The sequence below is a fragment of the Heptranchias perlo genome, chromosome 20 (assembly GCF_035084215.1).
Source record: "Heptranchias perlo isolate sHepPer1 chromosome 20, sHepPer1.hap1, whole genome shotgun sequence".
Lineage (NCBI taxonomy): Eukaryota > Metazoa > Chordata > Chondrichthyes > Hexanchiformes > Hexanchidae > Heptranchias > Heptranchias perlo.
In genome coordinates this window covers 13,440,285-13,458,777 of record NC_090344.1, presented here as the reverse complement: position 1 = coordinate 13,458,777, position 18,493 = coordinate 13,440,285, and the positions used below count along the sequence as shown (strand labels likewise).

Sequence of the window (18,493 nt, the reverse complement as noted above, 5' to 3'; positions counted from 1 at the left end):
TCCTTTTAAACTTTTATCATTTAGTCCCGATTTTATCTTTTTTTTAAATTACAAAATGTATCACCTCATATTGCCCTGCTTTAAATTTCATCTGACACCCACCTGCCCCATTTACTAACCTGTGTATGTCACACTAAAGTCACTGACAGTCCTTTTCACAGTTTGCCTTGATGCCTTTTTTGGCGTCAACTGATGATTTTCATCTTGTGCCCATATACCCAAACCCAGATCGTTTCTTTATATTGAGAAGAGCAATTGTCCCAACACTGACCCTGGGGGACACCATTGTTTACATTCCTCCAGTCTGGAGAACATCCATTCACTACTACTCTCTGTTTTTTGCCCTTTCCCCAACTACCTATCCGCGCTGTCCCACTCCCTTTAATTACTTCAGCCTTAATTTTATCAACAAGGCTCCTGTACGGAACCTTATCAAACACCTTTTCACAATCCATCCACACAACATCCGCTTCATTTCCTTTGTCATGGTGTCCTTAATTAATCCATTTTACCAACAAATGTTGAAACGTTAGATCTGCTTCAAAGGGTTTCATCTGTTGAAAGCCACAATATAAAGCTCCGATTTTCTCCTGGTGCTTAAGATAAATTAAGTTTTAAAGATGATGCAGAGTTTCAGACAATTCGGGTCATCCGGACTCAGACCCGCCCACTCCGTGCCGTCAGTCCCGCCCCTCACACACTCCGACTGATTGGAGGACAAGCCGCCCGCTCGGTTCTCCATGCCATCGCCGCTCTTCCTATTGGTTCCGAACTCTCCTTAGTCACCAAAACGGGTTAATGGTGACAGTGACGTCCTGAGGGACAGTTGGGCAATAAACATTAAATGAACCCGTCAGTTGCAACATTTAATAAAACGAAATTAATAGTAACGGGAAAAAAAATCATATGTGCCGTTCACCAAAGTAGCGGGTCGCGGCTGCATTGAGTATTTGTTGCGGTTTTAATAGCACCAAGTTTTGGGGTTTCAGTTTATTTTATGACCCTTGGTCCAAACGCATTCTCCCTGATTCTAATCTCTTTGCTTTCAGTCCGGAGATTAAGTGCATCAATGGCGGCTGCAGCCCCCAGCAAGCAGCGCGGAACAGAATATCACCTATCTGAATCAGAGGAGAACGGAGCGCAGGCGCAGTAGAGGCTCTTTGTTTGGCTGTGTGTTCTGAGCATGAGCGGTCGTGGAGGCTGCGGGAGTCGGAGCGATCGGTGCAGGTAAGAGGATCGGAGGGAACAGGTTAATAAACCATTGGGTGAGCGGGCCCCAGGCCCGAGTATAAAGCAGTGAACGTTATCCCCGCACCGCGACCCACCCCGACAGATTCCGGTTTCTCCCCTTTCGCTTCGGTCCAACTCTCAAACAAAGGCCCTTGGCCCCGCGCATGCGCCAAACTCTGGGACAGCCTGGAGGTGCTCTGAATTCTCAGGGAATGTCAATAAATGAAGGAGAAACGGAAACATGTCAGGGAGTTTCCTCAATTGAAGGAAAAGTGTTGACATATCAGGTAGCGTCTGTAAATGAAGAGGATATGGTGACATGTCAGGGAGTGTCTGTAAATGAAGGAGAAATTGTGACGGGTGAGGGAGTGTCTGTAAATGATGCAGAAATGGTGATGGGTCAGGGAGATCCCTTCAGCAGAGTTGGGAGATATTGCAAATGGACAGTTCACAAGGAGGGACAGGGTGATGGAACGTGGGGAGAGAGAAAGAGAGAGATCATATTGATGGAGGGAGACAATTAAATATGAGAGTATATCAGCAAGAAATATAAAAAACAGATTGTAAGAGCTTCGTCCGGGAAGTAAAAATGAAGAGATTAGCGGAAGTAAACGTGGGTCCCTTAAAGGCTGAGACAGGAGACATTATAATGGTGAATAAGGAAATGGCAGAGACGTTAAACAAATTTTTTTTAAATCTGTCTTCACAGTGGAAGACACAAAAACATATCAGAAATAGTGGGGAACCAAGGAAAAAACATCCTCTCCCTCTCTACTCTATCGAATCCTATTATCAGTTTAAACACCTCAAGCAGATCAGTCCTCAACTTTCTAAACTCAAGGGAACACAACTCAGGTTTATGCAACCTGTCTCCGTAATTTAACCCTTTCAGCCCCGGTTCATTTTGGTCAATTTTCATTGTTCTCCTTCTCAGGCCAATCCATCCTTCCTGAAGTGTGGTTCCCAAAACTGAACACCATTCTCCAGATGTGGTCTGATCAAGGCTTGAAACAACTGAAGCATCACTTCCGCCCCTCTGTATTCCAGCCCCCTCGAGATAAAGGCCAACATTCCATTCGCCACCTCGATTCCGTGTTATACCTGTTTAGTAGTTTTTAATGATTTGTGTCCTGGAACTTAAATAATATATTTGGCAATTGTTTGCTTGTTTAAAATAATTGGCAAAATTTGGGGATTCCCTAACAATGTGGCACAATCATAAAATTAGAGCAAGGACATTCAGAAGTCAAATCAGGAAACACTTTTTCACCAAAAGGTTCGTGGAAATCTGGAATTCACTTCCCAAAAGACAGTGGAGGCTGGGTGAATAGATATTTTCAGAATGATAGAATATTTTGATGAGATAATTGTCTCCAATATTATTGATAAAAATTGATATATTGAGTTGAGTTGCAGATCAGCCACGATCGAATGAAATGACGGAACAGGCACGAAGGGCTGAATGGCGTCGTCCTATTCCGGAGTTCCCTCTGCTGGTGAATAGTGGACGGTGCAGCAGCTAGTCTGAAAACGCCCTCTGTTGGTGAGTAACTGCATTATTTAGCTTTTAAAATTAAAACCCAAAAACATTGGCCCTGAAATTGTGATCAGATTCTCCTGATCTCCCGCCACACTCCGGAATCCCCAGGTATAGATGTAGGGCAGTGAAAAAATATTGTGGTGTGTCTGGGAACCAGTTGTAGGGAAGTGTACAGTGGTGTTCCCCAGAGGTCAGTATTAGGACCAGTGCACTTTTTAACATATATTAATGATTGGACTTGGGGAGAGAGGATTTAATTTCAAAGTTTGAAACTCGGAAATGTAGTAAACATTGTGCAAGATAGTAACAGACTTCAGGAGGCCATAGACAGTCTAGTGAAAGGGGCAGACACATAGCGGATGAAATTTAACACAGAGAAGTGTGAAGTGATACATTTTAGTCGGAAGAATGAGGAGAGGCAATATAAACGAAATGGTACAATTTTGAAGGGGGAGTGCAGGAACAGAGAGACCTGGGGATCTTTGTGCACAAATCTTTGAAGGTGACAGGACAAGTTGAGAAGGCTGTTAATAAATCTAAGTACCCCATATGCTTTTTCAATCTCTGTTTAAAAATGCATATGGGATCCTTAGATTCATTAACAGAGGCTTACAGTGCAAAAGCAAGGAATTTTTGCTAAACTTTCATAAAACACTGGTTCGGCCTCAGCCTTATTGTGTTCAATTCTGGGCACCACACTTTAGAAAGACATGACCTTAGAGAGGGTGCAGAAGGGATTCACCAGGTTTGTACCAGGGATGAGGGACTTCAGTTATGTGAAGAGACTGGAGGAGCTGGGGTTGTTCTTCTTAGAGCAGAGAAGTTTAAGGGGAGATTTGATAGAGGTGTTCAAATTCATGAACTGTTTTGATTGAGTAAATAGAAACAGAAAAAATAGGAGCAGGAGTAGGCCATTCGGCCCTTCGAGCCTGCTCCGCAATTTAATATTATCATGGCTGATCCTTTATCTCAATACCATATTCCCGCTCTCTCCTCATACCTCTTGATGCCTTTTTTGTTAAGAAATCTATCCATCTCCTTCTTAAATATATTCAGTGACTTGGTCTCCTCTGCCTTCTGTGGTAGAGAATTGCACAGGTTCACCACCCTTTGAGTGAAGGAATTTCTCCTCATCTCAGTCCTAAATGTCCTATCCCATATCCTGAGACTGCGACCCCCAATGTCTAGAGCCCATAGCCAGGGGAAACACCATCCCTGCATTCAGTCCGTCTAGCCCTGTCAGAATTGTTTACGTATCAATGAGATCCCCTCTCATTCTTCTAAACTCGAGTGAATACAGGCCTAGTCGACACTATCTCTCCTCATACGACATTCCTGTCATCTCAGGAATCAGTCTGGTGAACCTTCGCTGCACTCCCTCCATAGCAAGTATATCCTTTCTGTGGTAAGGAGACCAAAACTGCACACAATACTCCAGGTGTGGTCTCACCTATGCCATGTATAACCGCAGTAATACATCATTGCTCCTGTGCTCAAATGCTCTTGGAATGAAGGCCAACATATCATTTGCCTTCCCAACTGCTTGCTGCACCTGCATGTTTGCTTTCAGTGACTGGTGTACAAGAACACACAGGTCCCTTTGTAGATCAACATTTCCCAATCCACCACCATTTAAATAATACCCTACCATTCTGTTTTTCCTTCCGAAGTCGATAACTTCACATTTATCCACGTTATACTGCATCTGCCATGTATTTTCCCACTCACACAACTTATCTAAATCGCCTTGAAACCTCTTTGCATCCTCCTCACTACTCACGATCCCACCTAGTTTTGTGTCGTCAGCAAACTTGGAAATACAACATTTGATTCCCTCATACAAATCATTGATATATATTGTGAATAGCTCGGGCCAAGCACCGATCCCAGCGGTACCCCACTAGTCACCGCCTGCCACCCCGAAAAAGATTCATTCATTCCTACACTATATTTCCTGTCTGTTAACCAATTTTCAATCCATGCCAGTATATTACCTCCAATCCCATGTGTTTTAATTTTGCACACTAACGTCTTACGTCGGACTTTATCAAAGGCCTTCTGAAGATCCAAATGCACCACATCCACTGATCCTCCATAATCTATTCTAACAGTTACATCCTCAGAAAACTCCAGTAGGTTTGTCCAACACGATTTCCCTTTTATAAATCCGTGTTGACTTTGTCTAATCCCGTTAATATTTTTAAGTGTCCTGTTATCATATCCTTTATAATCGACTCAACCATTTTCCCCACGACGTTCCCTGTTTTCTCTCCCTCCTTTTTTAATAGTGCAGTTACATTTGCCACCCTCCAATCTGCAGGAACTGTTCCATAGTCTATAGAATTTTGGAAGATGACAACCAATGCTTCCATCATTTCCTCTTTAATATTCTGGGATGCAGAATATCAGGCGCTGGGGATTTATCGGCTTTCAGTCCCATTAATTTCTCCAGCACTATTTTTTTTACTAATACTAATTTCCTTTAATTCCTCCTTTTCACTGAACCCTTGGTTCCTTCGCATTTCTGGGAAGTTATTTGTGTCCTCTTCCGTGAAGACAGATTTTGTTTAATTGCTCTGCCATTTCCTTGTTCCCCATTATAAATTCTCCCGTTTCTGACTGTAAGGGGCCTACATTTGTCGTCACGAATCTTTTTCTCTTTAGATACTTGTAGGAGCTTTTACAGTCCGCTTTTATGTTCCTTGCAAGTTTACTCGTGTAATTTATTTATCCCCGCTTGATCAATCTCTTGCTCATTTGTTGCTGAATTCTAAACTGCTCCCAATGCTCAGGCTTGCTACTTTTTATGGCAACTTTACATTGCTCCTCTTTGGATCTAATGCTGTCCTTAAATAAGGAGAAATTGTTTCCAGTGGCAGAAGGGTCGGTAACCAGAGGACACAGATTTAAGGTGATTAGCAAAACAACCAGAGAAATACGAGGAAACATTTTTTTACGCAGCAATTTGTTATTATCGGAAATATGCTGCCTGAAAGAGTGGTGGAAGCAGATTCAAGAGTAACTTTCAACAGGGAATTGTATAAATACTTGAAGGGAAAACATTTACAGGACTATGGGGAAACAGCAGGGGTGTGGAACTAATTGGATAGCTCTTTCAGAGGCATGGTAGGCCAAATGCCTTCTGTCTGTGCTGTCCCATTCCGTGAGACAACGATACCATGTTAATAACTTGAATATCGTAAACAGAATTACACCAGTAAAGGCACACATTCCAACTAAAAGAGTGAACAAACGTATTTTATTTTATTATTGAAAACTATTACGCTGTACATCACCACTTACATTATGAGTCTGCAGCAGTCTCTGCACATCGAGCATAAGGTGGGAAATCATCTGTTGTTTCAGCTTCTGTGGCTCTGGAGGGACCAGTTACAATAAAGGGGGAGAAAACAGACAGACCATTCATTGGACCCCCTGCGGGTTCTAAAACTCCTTTAATGATGAGATATGAAAAAGTGAAGCGATCAAATAATGAAGTTCCTGTAAATCCACTGTTAATAAACACAGGTTCTCTATTACAAAGTTGGTCCATCGATGCAGAACAGTATTAACACAAACTGAGCAATGATCAGAAATACATTGTTTCTGTTTTACATTTGTCAATTAATCAGAACACGGACACTTTCAGACTGAATATGGAGAAAAAACAAATCCAGTTATTTCAACACATTATGATCGATTAAAATAAAGTGATGTTCATATCGTGATGAAAAGCACATTCAGCATGTTCACACTGATGGATAAGTTAATGGACATTCTCTCAGAATTAACACAGAACATTTCCCGCCAGTCTGTGACACGTATCGGGACATCACATCCTGGATTTCACGTTGACTTTTACCTGGAATACAAACAAACGATGAGAGAGAGAGTGAGAGGGGGAGAGAGAGAGAGAGATCGCGGTGAAATCAATTCCCCCCAGCACACCCTAGAATCAAATACAGTTTTCTTCATCACTAAATATTCAGAATATTCTCTCTGATAGTTTCTGTATCATTAACTGTAATAACTATATCCCCACTATCATACAATAGAATAAAATGCGGTTAGTATAAAGGGAACAGGTTCTCTTACATAGTTTATGAATCATAAATTGTAGGAAACACACTCCCCACAATCAGACAATATAATTAAATACAGCCAGTATTAAAGGGGATTTATATTTAAACAGTAAAGACACAGAATATTCTCTCTGATACTTTCAATCACTCTCCATTATAGGACAGTCGATATCACCCGGGTCTCAACGCTTAACCAACACTGGGATATCAGGGAGAGAAACAACTGCAGCCCTTGTTTAATATGTGTATCATTATATCATAGTAGGTACAGCACAGAAAGAGGCCATATGGCCCATCGTGCCTGTCCCGGCTCTTTGAAGGAAGTCCTGCTCCCCCTGCTCTTTCCGCATAGCCCTGTAAATGTTTTCCATTCAAGTATTTATCCAATTCCCTTTGAAAGTTACGATTGAATCTGCTTCCACCACCCTTTCAGGCAGTGCATTCCAGATCATAACAACTTGTTGTGTTACAATAGGTTTCCTCATTTCGCCTCTGGTTCTTTTGCCAATCACCTTAAATCTGTATCCTTTGTTTACCGACCATTCTACCACAGTTTCTCCTCATTTACTCCATCAAAACCGTTCATGATTTTGAACACCTCTAACACATCTGCACTTAACCTTCTCTGCTCTATGGAGAACAATCCCAGCTTCTCCAGTCTCTCCACATAACTGAAGTCCCTCATTCCTGGTACCATTCAGGTAAATCTCTTCTGTACCCTCTCTTAGGCCGTGACCCTTCCTAAATGGTGGGGCCCAGAATTGAGCACAATACTCCAGCTGCGGCCTAACTAGGGTTTTATAAATGTTTACCAAAAGTTATTTTCTTTTATACTCCATACCTCTATTGATAAAGCCCTGGATCCTGTATGCGTTTTTTTAACGGCCTTTTCAACTTGTCAATGTCCCGGAAACGGGGTGGAGGAGGGGGACGGGGTCGTGGTGTGGGGGGGTTGGTGGGGGGCCACCTGTCAAGTTGCCAGGAAGTAAGCTGCCTGTCCCATCCCGTTGGGCATGAGTGTCCAAACTGCAGCTCATGGACACATGTCAACCCTCACCAAGCGCTGGCAATTGGGCCCTCAAAGCCCAGACAACTCAGTCCTCTTTACACTTACCTTTCTCATTTGCATTTGTCCAGCTTGAATTTTGTGGATCTAGAGGTTTGCACAGGGCTGCTCTTGACACTGTTGGTGGATAAACTCTCAATCAGACACCAGGATGGTTCGGATTCACGGTTTGAGACTTAACGCAGATTAACAGGAACAGGGATTTAAACTTACATGTGGCCCAGGAGGCTCAATGGTAAGTAGCTATGTCGCCCTTGAGGACGAAAAGCTTGTAAATTTCTGCTTTGGGTACATGAAGTCCATGACTCTGAAGTGACCAGCAAGGGGGATGCAGGATGAATGGGAACAGAGGAACATTAGGAACAGGAGGTGGCCGTTGAATCTCTCGACACTGTCTCGCCATTCAACTAGATCGTTGCTTTTCTGCACCTCAACTGCTTTTACCCACCTTTGCTCCATATCTCTTCATACCTTTGCCGAACATATATCTATCAACCTTCGCCTTGAAAGCTCCAATTATCCCGCAGCATCCACAGCCTTATGAATATCAATAACACCCGGGACTGGACACTCCCCCAGCACTGGGATATCAGGGATAGAAACAATTGCAGCCCTTGGTTAATGTCTGTAATAATCAATATCACCCGGGACTGGACACTGATCCAGAAATCAGCCTAAACTTCTTCTGGTTTCTTCTCCTTCACTTTAAGACCACCGGGAGAATTGCTGCTCCCGCTCTACCTGAATTTCCTGATTGATTTCGACACAGAAATATTCTACTTATCTGGACCTATGGATATTTGTTGTTGTACATTTGGGAAAGTTTACACAGAATACCGTCCTCTTGTGCTGGGATTCAGTCTTTGCGATAAGGGTTAAGTTTTTTTGCAGACACTAAGCTGTCATGTGTTTTCAGTGAATTAATGATATTACCCAGATATACTTCCCTCTGCCTGAAGGGGTTGTGGAGGCAGGAACCCTCACAACATTCAAGAAGCATTTGGATGAGCACTTGAAATGCCATAGCATACAAGGCTACGGACCAAATGCTGGAATATGAGATTGGAGATTGGAGTCGACAGCGCTTGATGGCCGGCGCGGACACGATGGGCCGAAGGGCCTCTATCCGTGCTGTATAACTCTAATGCTCTATGACTCTATGACCTGCTGGAAGTTATGCCGCCTATGTTCAAATCACAAGGGGAAAGTTCCAGCAGCATTGTGTCAATATTTCATGTGAGCAGACAGCAAAACTCGACCACAGAAATCCCCACAACACCAGGTGCTTCCTGTCAGTTCAACAGAACAGCAAAACACACAGCGACTGGTCTGAGACACTGCAGACTGTGAGCGGCTTTTCACACACTGGGGTTCGGGAAATTCATCCTCGATTCCAAGTGATCACCTTCTATAAATCACTTCCCTTTTTGTTTACAGGGAACACACCTTGTCTTTCCCTTGTACATTTCATCGATGGTGATAATGTGCAACTTCTGATTCCCAGCAAACGTGTCCGTCGGCTCTGCTTCTCTGTGAGAGTCTCACTGAGGGATCACAACACTTTTCCTCTAAACTTTGGCAAGTTGCCATCAAAAGTTACAAGCTCATTTATAGATTGTGACTGTTAAACTGTTCAATGGGTAAATACAGCAAAACTGGGCGATAAACAATTGGGGGTCCCAGTACAGTGGATAAATGAAGCATCACTACATTCAATGATAATCATCGGAGCAGGATCGGCTCCAATGCGAAACCGTTCACTAAACGATGGGAGTTCCTGTACAGTGGGGAGATGAAGCATTACTTCAGTCAGTGAAAATAGTCAGAGCGGGGTCAGCTCCAAAACAAAACTCTTCAATAAACATTGGGGTCCACATATCCGACCACATCCCCACTCCAAACCCAAAACCTAATTCCATCTTTGTAATCTCGCCCGTCAAAGCCACTGCCTCAGATGATCTGCTGCTGACACTCTCATCCATGCCTTTGTTACCTCTAGACTTGACTATTCCAATGCTCTCATGGCCGGTCTCCCATCCTCCACACTCTATAAACTTGTGCTCATCCAAAACTCTGCTGCCTGTATCCTAACTCACACCAAGTCCCATTCTCCGATCACCCCTGTGTTCGCTGACCAACATTGGCTCCCAGTCCGGGAACGCCTCGATTTTAAAATTCTCATACTTGTTTTCAATCTCTCCATTTCCTTGCCTCTCCCTATCTCTGAAACCTCCTCCAGCCCGACAACCCTCCGAGATCTCTGCGCTCCTCCAATTAATGCCTCTTGTGCTTCCCCAATTTTAACCGCTCCACCATTGGCCTTCAACAGCCTAGGCCCCAAGCTCTGGGATCCCCTCCCTAAACCTTTCCGCCTCTGCACATCTTTGTCCTCTAAGACGCTCCTTTAAACCTACCTCTTTGACCAAGCATTTGGCCTCCTGTCCTGATACCTGCTTATTTGGTTCGGTGTCAAATTTTGTTTGGAAATTGCTCATGTGAAGCGTCTTGGGGCGTTTTATTACGTTAAAAGCGATGTTAAATGCAAGTTATTATTATTGTTGTTGGTCCCTATACAGTGGGTAAATGCAGCATGGCTTCAGTGATAATTACATAGAATTGCATTGAATTACAGTAATTTACAGCACAGGTACTATCCATTCGACCCAACTGATCTATGCCCGTGTTTACGCTCCACACGAGACTTCTCCCAGGCTAGTTAATCTCATCCTATCAACATATCCTTCTATCCCTTTCTCCCTCATGTACTAATCTAGCTTCCCCTTAAATGCATCTGTGCTATTCGCCTCAACCACTCTATGTGACAGCGAGTTCCACATTCTCACCACTCTCTGAATAAATAAGTTTCTCCTGATTTCCTTATTTGATTAATTAGTGACCATCTTATATTTATGCCTACTAGTTTTGTATTTCAACACAATTGGAAACATCTGCTCTACGTCTACCCTATGAAACCCCAACATTATTTTAAAGACCTTTGTTATTTCAACCCTCAGCCTTCTCATTGCAAGAGAAAAGAGCACCAGCCTGTTCAGTCTTTCATGATAAATATCAACTCTCAGTTCTGGTATCGCCCTCATGAATCTTTATTGCACCGTCTCTAGTGCCTCTATATCTTGTTTGTGATATGGAGGCCAGCATGCTGCACAGTGCTCTTTAAGTATAGTCCAAACACGGTTCTATATAAGTTCAACATAACTTCTCTGCTTTTCAATTCGATTCGTCGAGAAATGAACCCCAGTGCTTTGCTACCATTTTATGGCCTTGTTAACCTGCATTACTACTTTTAATGATTTGTGAATCTGTTCCCCTAGATCACTTTGCTCCTCTGCCGCTTATAGAATCTTATATTCCAGGGTGTATGTGGCCTCCTTATTCCTCCTGCCAAAATGTACCATCTCACATAATGAGAGCCGGATCAGCTCCAATACAAAACTGTTCAGTAAACAATGTGAGTCCCTGTATAGTGAGTAAATGCAGTATCATTACAGTAAGTCATAATAGTCAAAGCAGGGTCAGCTCCAACAGAAAACTGCTCAATAAACAACCACAAATCTGTGTCCTTTGGTTACCGACCCGTCTGCCACTGGAAATAATTTCTCCTTATTTACCCTGTCAAAACAATTCATGATTTTGAACACCTCTATCAAATCCTCCCGTAACCTTCTCTGCTCTAATGAGAACAACCCCACCTTCTCCAGTCTCTCCACATAACTGAAGTCCCTCATCCCTGGTACCATTCTAGTACATCTATTCTGTACCATCTGTAAGACCTTCAAATCCTTCCTAAAGTGCGGTGCCCAGAATTGAACACAATACTCCAGCTGAGGCCTAACCAGTGTTTTGTAATGGTTCAGCATAACTTCCCTGCTTTTGTTTTGTATGCCTTTATTAATAAAGCCCTGGTTCCCATATATTTTTAGTAGCCTTCTCAACTTGTCCTGCCACTTTCAAAGATTTATGCATGTGCAACCCCAGGTCTCTCTGTTCCTGCACCACCTTTACAATTATACCATTTAGTTTAGATTGTCTCTCCTCATTCTTCCTACCAAAATGTATCACTTCACACTTCTTTGCGTTAAATTTCATCTGCTATCTGCTAATTCACCAGTCTGTCTGTGTCCTCCTGAAGTCTGTAACTATCTTCCACATTGTTTACTACATTTCCGAGTTCAGTGTCATCTGCAAACTTTGAAATTATACCCTCGATGCCCAAGTCCAGGTCATTAATATATATCAAAAAGAGCAGTAGTCCTAATACTGACCTCTGGGGAACACGACTGTATACTTCCCTCCAGTCTGAAAAACAACCGTTCACCACTACTCTCTGCTTTGGGTCCGCTACCCAATTTTGTATCAACGCTGCCAATGTCACTTTAATCCCGTGGGGTTTAATTTTGCTAACCCGTCTATTATGTGGTATTTTATGAAATCCTTTTTGAAAGTCCATAAACTCAACATCAGCCCTGCTACTCTCATCAATCCTCTCCGTTACTTCATCAAATAACTCAATCAAGTTATTCAAACATGATTTTCCTTTAACAAATCCCTGCTGATTTTCATTTATTAGCCCATACTTTTCCAAGTGCCAATTTATTTTGTCCCGGATTATTGTGTCTCAAAGCTTCCCCACCATCGACGTTAGGCTGACTGGCCTATAATTGCTGGTTTATCCCTCTCCCCTTTTTTAAACAGGGGTTTATCATTTACAATCCTCCAGTCCTCCAGCATCATCCCCATATCTGAGGAGGATTGGAAGATTGTGGCCAGAGACCCCGCAATTTCCACCCTTACTTCCCTCAATAATTTAGGATGCATCCCTTCTGGACCGGGTGACGTTTTTACTTTGAGTATTGCCATTCTTTTAAGTACCTCCTCTTTATCTATTTTATCCTATCCAATATCATTACTACCTCCTCCTTTATTGATATATTGACAGCCTCCTCTTCCCTCGTGAAGACAGATGTGAAGTATTAATTTAGTACCTCAGCCAATTCATGCTCGCTGCCTCCACAAGAAGATCTCCTTTTTTTATCCCTAATCGGTAACACCCTTCCTTTGACTACCCTTTTACTTTTCATATGTTTATAAAATACTTTTGGGTTCCCTTTTATGTTTGACGCTAATCTATTCTCCTACTCTCTCTTTGCTCCTCTTATTCCCTTTTTTAGGTCTCCCCGGTGCTTTCTTTATTCAACCTGGTACTCTACTGTGTAATGAACCTTAAGTTAATCGTAAACCTCCTTTTTCTGTTTCGTTTTAATCTCTTTATCTTTCATCATCCAGGGAGCCCTTCCTTTCCCCTTGGAAGGACCTGTCTACTCTGTACCTGAGCCAATTCCTCCTTGAAGGCCTCCCATTGTTCAATTATTCTTCTGCCTCCCAATTTTTGATTCCAACCCACCTGGGCAAGATCCCTTTCTCACTCACTGAAATTTGCCCTCCTCCAGTTAAGCATTTTCACATTTGATTTTTCTTTGTCCTTTTCCTTAACTATGCTAAAGCTAATGATATTATGATCACTGTTCCCCAAATGCTGCCCCACTGAAACATGCTCCACCTGCCCCACTACTTTCCTCAGAACTAGATCCAGCACTGTTTCCCTCCTGGTTGGGCCGGAAACAAACTATTCCAGAAAGTTTTCTTGAACACATTTCAGGAATTCTTCTCCCTCTTTGCCCTTTACACTCTCACTGTCCCATTCTATATTGGGATAATTGAAGTCCCCCATTATCATAGCTCCTCTATTGTTCCTTAATTCTAACCAGATTTTGTCTTTGACCCCTCAACTACATCAATCCTTTTCAGTGCTATAATAGTTCCTTTGCTCAATACTGCCATGCCCCCTTCTTTCTTTCCTTCCCTATCATTCCGGAATACATTGTAGCCCGGAATATTAAGTTCACAATCCTCCCCTTCTTTAAGCCATGTCTCCGTTATTGCCACTCTATCATAATCCCATGTGGCCTCCAGCTCATCAACCTTATTTACCACACTACTTGGATTTACACACATGCACTCCAATCGCAGACTGACTCGCATTTACCACCTATTTGTTCCCTCCTCTTTCTGAACCATTCGTTATTCTAGTGCTATTTGTCCCTCCCAATCCTCTGCGCTCCTTTTTTATCCTCTCTAATGTTTCATCCTGGTGCTCATTCCCCAGCCAAATTAGTTGAAACCCTCTCACACAGCATTGGTTAATCTCCCCATGAGGACATTGGTCCCAGCTCTGTTAAAGTGCAACCTGTCCATCTTGAACAGACCCTCCTGCCCCAGAACTGGCCCCAATGCCCCCGGTATCTGAAGCCCTCCCTCCTGCACCATTTCTCCAGCCACGCATTAACCTGTCTTATTATACCATTCCTGTACTCACGAGCACATGGCACTGAGTGTAATCCAGAGATTACTACGTTTGAGATCCTGCTTTTTAACTTCCGTCCTAGCTCCTGAAACTCTGAATGGAGGACCTCGACCTTTCCTTCCTATGTCATTGGTTCCCACATGGACGACGAAGTCTGGCTGTTCCCCTTTCCCGCTCAAGATGTGCTGCACCCTCTAAGTGATGTCCTTTACCCTGGCACCAGTGAGGCAACACACCAAGTGAGACTTAGGTCGGCGGTTGCAGAAACGCCTGTCTATCCCCTGACAATCAAATCCCCTGTAACAACTGCATTTCTTTTGCCCCCCTGTGCAGCCGTGTCCTCCATGGTGCTGTGGATTTGATCCTGACTGCACTCCCCCGAGGTGTCAACACCCTCACTGGTATTCAACACTCAATACCGCATGTGAGTGTCACACTCCCAGGGGACTCCTGCATTGCCAGCCTGTTCCTCCTAGTTTGTCTGGTAATCACCCACTCCCTCTCCGCCTGAACTCTCTGTAGCTGCGGGGTGACCACCTCCTGAAACGGCTATCCACATAATTCTCTGCTTCCCGTATGCACTCTATTGACACCAGTCTCTCCTCCAGCTCAGAAACTCTGAGCTCGAGTTCGAGCAGTTGGCGGCACTTCCTGCACATGTGGTTCTCCAGGATACACAAAATGTTCTGGACTACCCACATGGCACAGGATTTGCATGCGACGGGCCCCAGTTGTCCCGCCATGTTAGCTACTGTCATTTAAAATTTGTTTAGCTTTAAGGCACTTAACTGTTTATCTGTCACTAAAACACGAACCAGTGAAAAACACCACCCAATGAACTGAATACTGACTTGCCCTCGGCGCTCCTCCTTGTCTTGTTTAGATTCCTCGTGCAGCTCCCTTTATGCTCCACTCAGTCTTAGTCTACAGTGCTTTGGTTTAAATCACTTAGCACCTACTTCCCCCTCTGTACTTAATTCCCATACTCACTAAATTCCCACACTCACCTAACTCCCAGTTGAAAGTCCTCATCCTGTTAGCATTTCAGTCTGTTAGAGATTCACTCTCTGTCTTTCCCAACTCGATGCTCAAGCCTATTTTATCTCTTCCCTAATCTCAACATATTCACTTTTGTGATTCTCTCCTTCATTTAATTGTGTGAATGCCTTTTTCTTCAGATTCAATTTCATCCTCACCTCTTTATTTATCCATGATATCTCATTTGTTCACTCGATTGTTCTTATTTCATCATAAAAACATAAGCACATAAGAATTAGGAGCAGGAGCAGGCCTTATAGCCCCTCGAGCCTGATCAGCCATTCAATAAGATCATGGCTGATCTTTGACCACAAACCTACTTTCCTGCCCGACCCCCATATCTCTTGATTCCCCTAGAATCTAAAAATCCATCTATCTCAGCCTTGAATATACTCAACGATTCAGCATCCACAGTCTTTTGGGGTCGAGAATCCCAAAGATTACAACCCTCTGCGTGAAGAAATTCCTCCTCATCTGTCTTGAATGGCAGACCCCTTATCCTGCGACAATGCCCTCTAATTCTATACTCCCTAGCCAGGGGAAACAATCTGACGGCATCAACCCTGTCCAGCCCCCTCGTAATCTTGCATGTTTCAATGAGGTCACCTCTCATTCTTCTAAACTCCAGAGAGTATAAGCCCATTGTACTCAATCTCGTGTAATGTATTTTTCCTGGATTCTATTGCTCTCTCCTTTAAACGTTGCCCACTGTTGTTCTATCTATTTTTCTGTCAATATGTTTCTCCATTTTACGTTTCTTAGATCCTCGTCCCTCATAATTGCCCCCACCTCCACACTTTTATGTCTCTCAATCATTATCTTAAACCTCCTTATACTGTAATCACTAACCACAGTGATCTTCTCTCACACTTTTTTTTTATTCGTTCACGGGATGTGGGCGTCGCTGGCGAGGCCAGCATTTATTGCCCATCCCTAATTGCCCTTGAGAAGGTGGTGGTGAGCCGCCTTCTTGAACCGCTGCAGTCCGTGTGGTGACGGTTCTCCGACACTTGTCTCCTCTTATCTGCTCCAGCTCATTCCCCATTATTAGGTCTCCCAGTGCTTCTTATGCATTGTTCAGAAAGGAGTCTTGTACACACTGTTAAAAAGTTCATTCCCCTTCTCCCCTTTCACTCCCTCTTCCTGCCACTTTATTTGGGGGTAGTTGAAATCGCTAATGATTCCGATTCTGTGTTATTTACTCATTTCATATATATGCCGACATATTTCTCTCTCCACTTCCTTGCCACTATTTGGTGGGCTTGAGTATATCACCAATAGTGTGACTGATCCATTCCTATCCTTCAACTTAATCCTATGGATTGTGTTTTAACTCTTTGTTAGTTATATCCTCTCCTGCGACGGCCATCATGTTATTTCTGATGAACACCTCCACCCCACCGTCCCTTGCTCCTTCCCTTTCATTTCTAAACACATTATATTTGAAATATTTAAATACATGTCGAAATCCAGTATCATTCTGCCTCAGTGAATGGAAGATGAAACATCAGAGCAGGTGTTCAACATCACAAAGGTGAGATAAGCCTCGAGAGGAAGCTACAAAGAGCATTCATTGGACACCCGCTCTCTAAAGGGTGACACGATTTGTGGCCCGAACTTCTATTGACAGTAAAATTATAAACAACGGAAACTGGTCCAAGTATTGAGTGAAGAGATGTCGTTGAAATTGTCGTTGGAGCTTAATTGAACCGATGCAGAAAAGACTAGAGAGTAAAGGAGACTTTATCGCTGTACTGAACGGTCACTCACAATCTAACAAGAACTAAATGCTTGGAGAACAGACACACGGTGACCTGAGCACCAAAAACAAACAGTCTGAGCTTCAGATGACATTGAGATCAAAGGTCATCTCAATCCCATCAGTTTGCTAAAGGTCCCCTGTTAGAGCGGTTGTTCTCTCTAAAATGGAAAGCATTTTTTTGAGTATCTCTTTGGGACTTCACTGTGAAATTCTCCACTCTCCTCGCTTTGATTCACTCATAAAGCATGGATTTGGGATTCTGGAGAATCCACTGAATTGTACAATAATCAGACACACAAATACCAGTCCAAACTCACAATATTATAAATAGCCGCACAATTGTTAGAAATGTTTATGTGCGTACTTTGAAACTGGCCCCTTTTGGGGAGTTTTGGTCATCGAGGGTAGAAAGAAAAACTTTAAGCAGCTTTTTCATATGAATATCGCGGTTATGTTCAAACATGATCTGAAGGCCAGTGCAGAATAGGTGTGAATGGTTCAAGTCTGTTTCTGTCTGTGTATTTCACGGCTTGTTGAACATTTGGTTAAATACTTTGCAGTCTGTGACTGACATTAAACGCTGTAAACCACATGCTGTCTCAGTTAATACACTGGTTATAATCAGGATATTGAAAGGGAAACACACTAGGTTTAAACTGTAAAAAAAATTATTGTTATAAATGAAGATCTTTCTCTGAGACTAACTAATGAGTTATCCACATTTAATATGATCTTTATATCATGGATTAAAGGATGATATTAAGCGATTACATTAAAAGATTGAACAGTTTTCTTTTTGCTTTGTTGCCAGCAGACAGGTTCCCTCTCATGCCCAAACTGCAATTCTAGATGGAGAAGAATCATCTCTTTCCACTTGCAATATCCATTACATTTCAGGTGAGATTTCTGTCTGATCCCAGGGCCCCCTCCAACTCTATAGTGTTTTTCCATTACATTTCAGGTGAGATTTCTGTCTGATCCCAGGGCCCCCTCCCACTCTACAGTGTCTGTCCATTGCATTTCAGGTGAGATTTCTGTCTGATCCCAGGGCCCCCTCCAACTCTATAGTGTTTGTCCATTACATTTCAGGTGAGATTTCTGTCTGATCCCAGGGCCTCCCTCTAACTCTATACTGTCTGTCCATTACATTTCAGGTGAGATTTCTGCCTGATCCCAGGGCCCCCTCCCACTCTACAGTGTCTGTCCATTACATTTCAGGGGAGATTTCTGCCTGATCCCAGGGTCTCCCTCTAACTCTATAGTGTCGGTCCGTTACATTTCAGGGGAAATTTCTGCCTGATCCCAGGGTCTCCCTCTAACTCTATACTGTCTGTCCATTACATTTCTGGGGATATTTCTGCCCGATTCCAGGGCCTCCCTCTAACTCTATAGT

At 43.1% G+C, this 18,493-nt stretch overlaps 1 long non-coding RNA gene across 1 annotated transcript; it reads left to right on the top strand.

Annotated features, from left to right (window-relative positions):
- Nucleotides 1-1,188: 1,188 nt before the first annotated feature.
- Nucleotides 1,189-17,966, top strand: LOC137336072 (uncharacterized). Its single transcript, XR_010966557.1, has 4 exons — nt 1,189-1,227; nt 2,647-2,773; nt 7,990-8,153; nt 17,912-17,966. It is a non-coding gene; the product is annotated as an uncharacterized lncRNA (long non-coding RNA).
- The last annotated feature ends 527 nt before the right edge of the window (nt 17,967-18,493 follow it).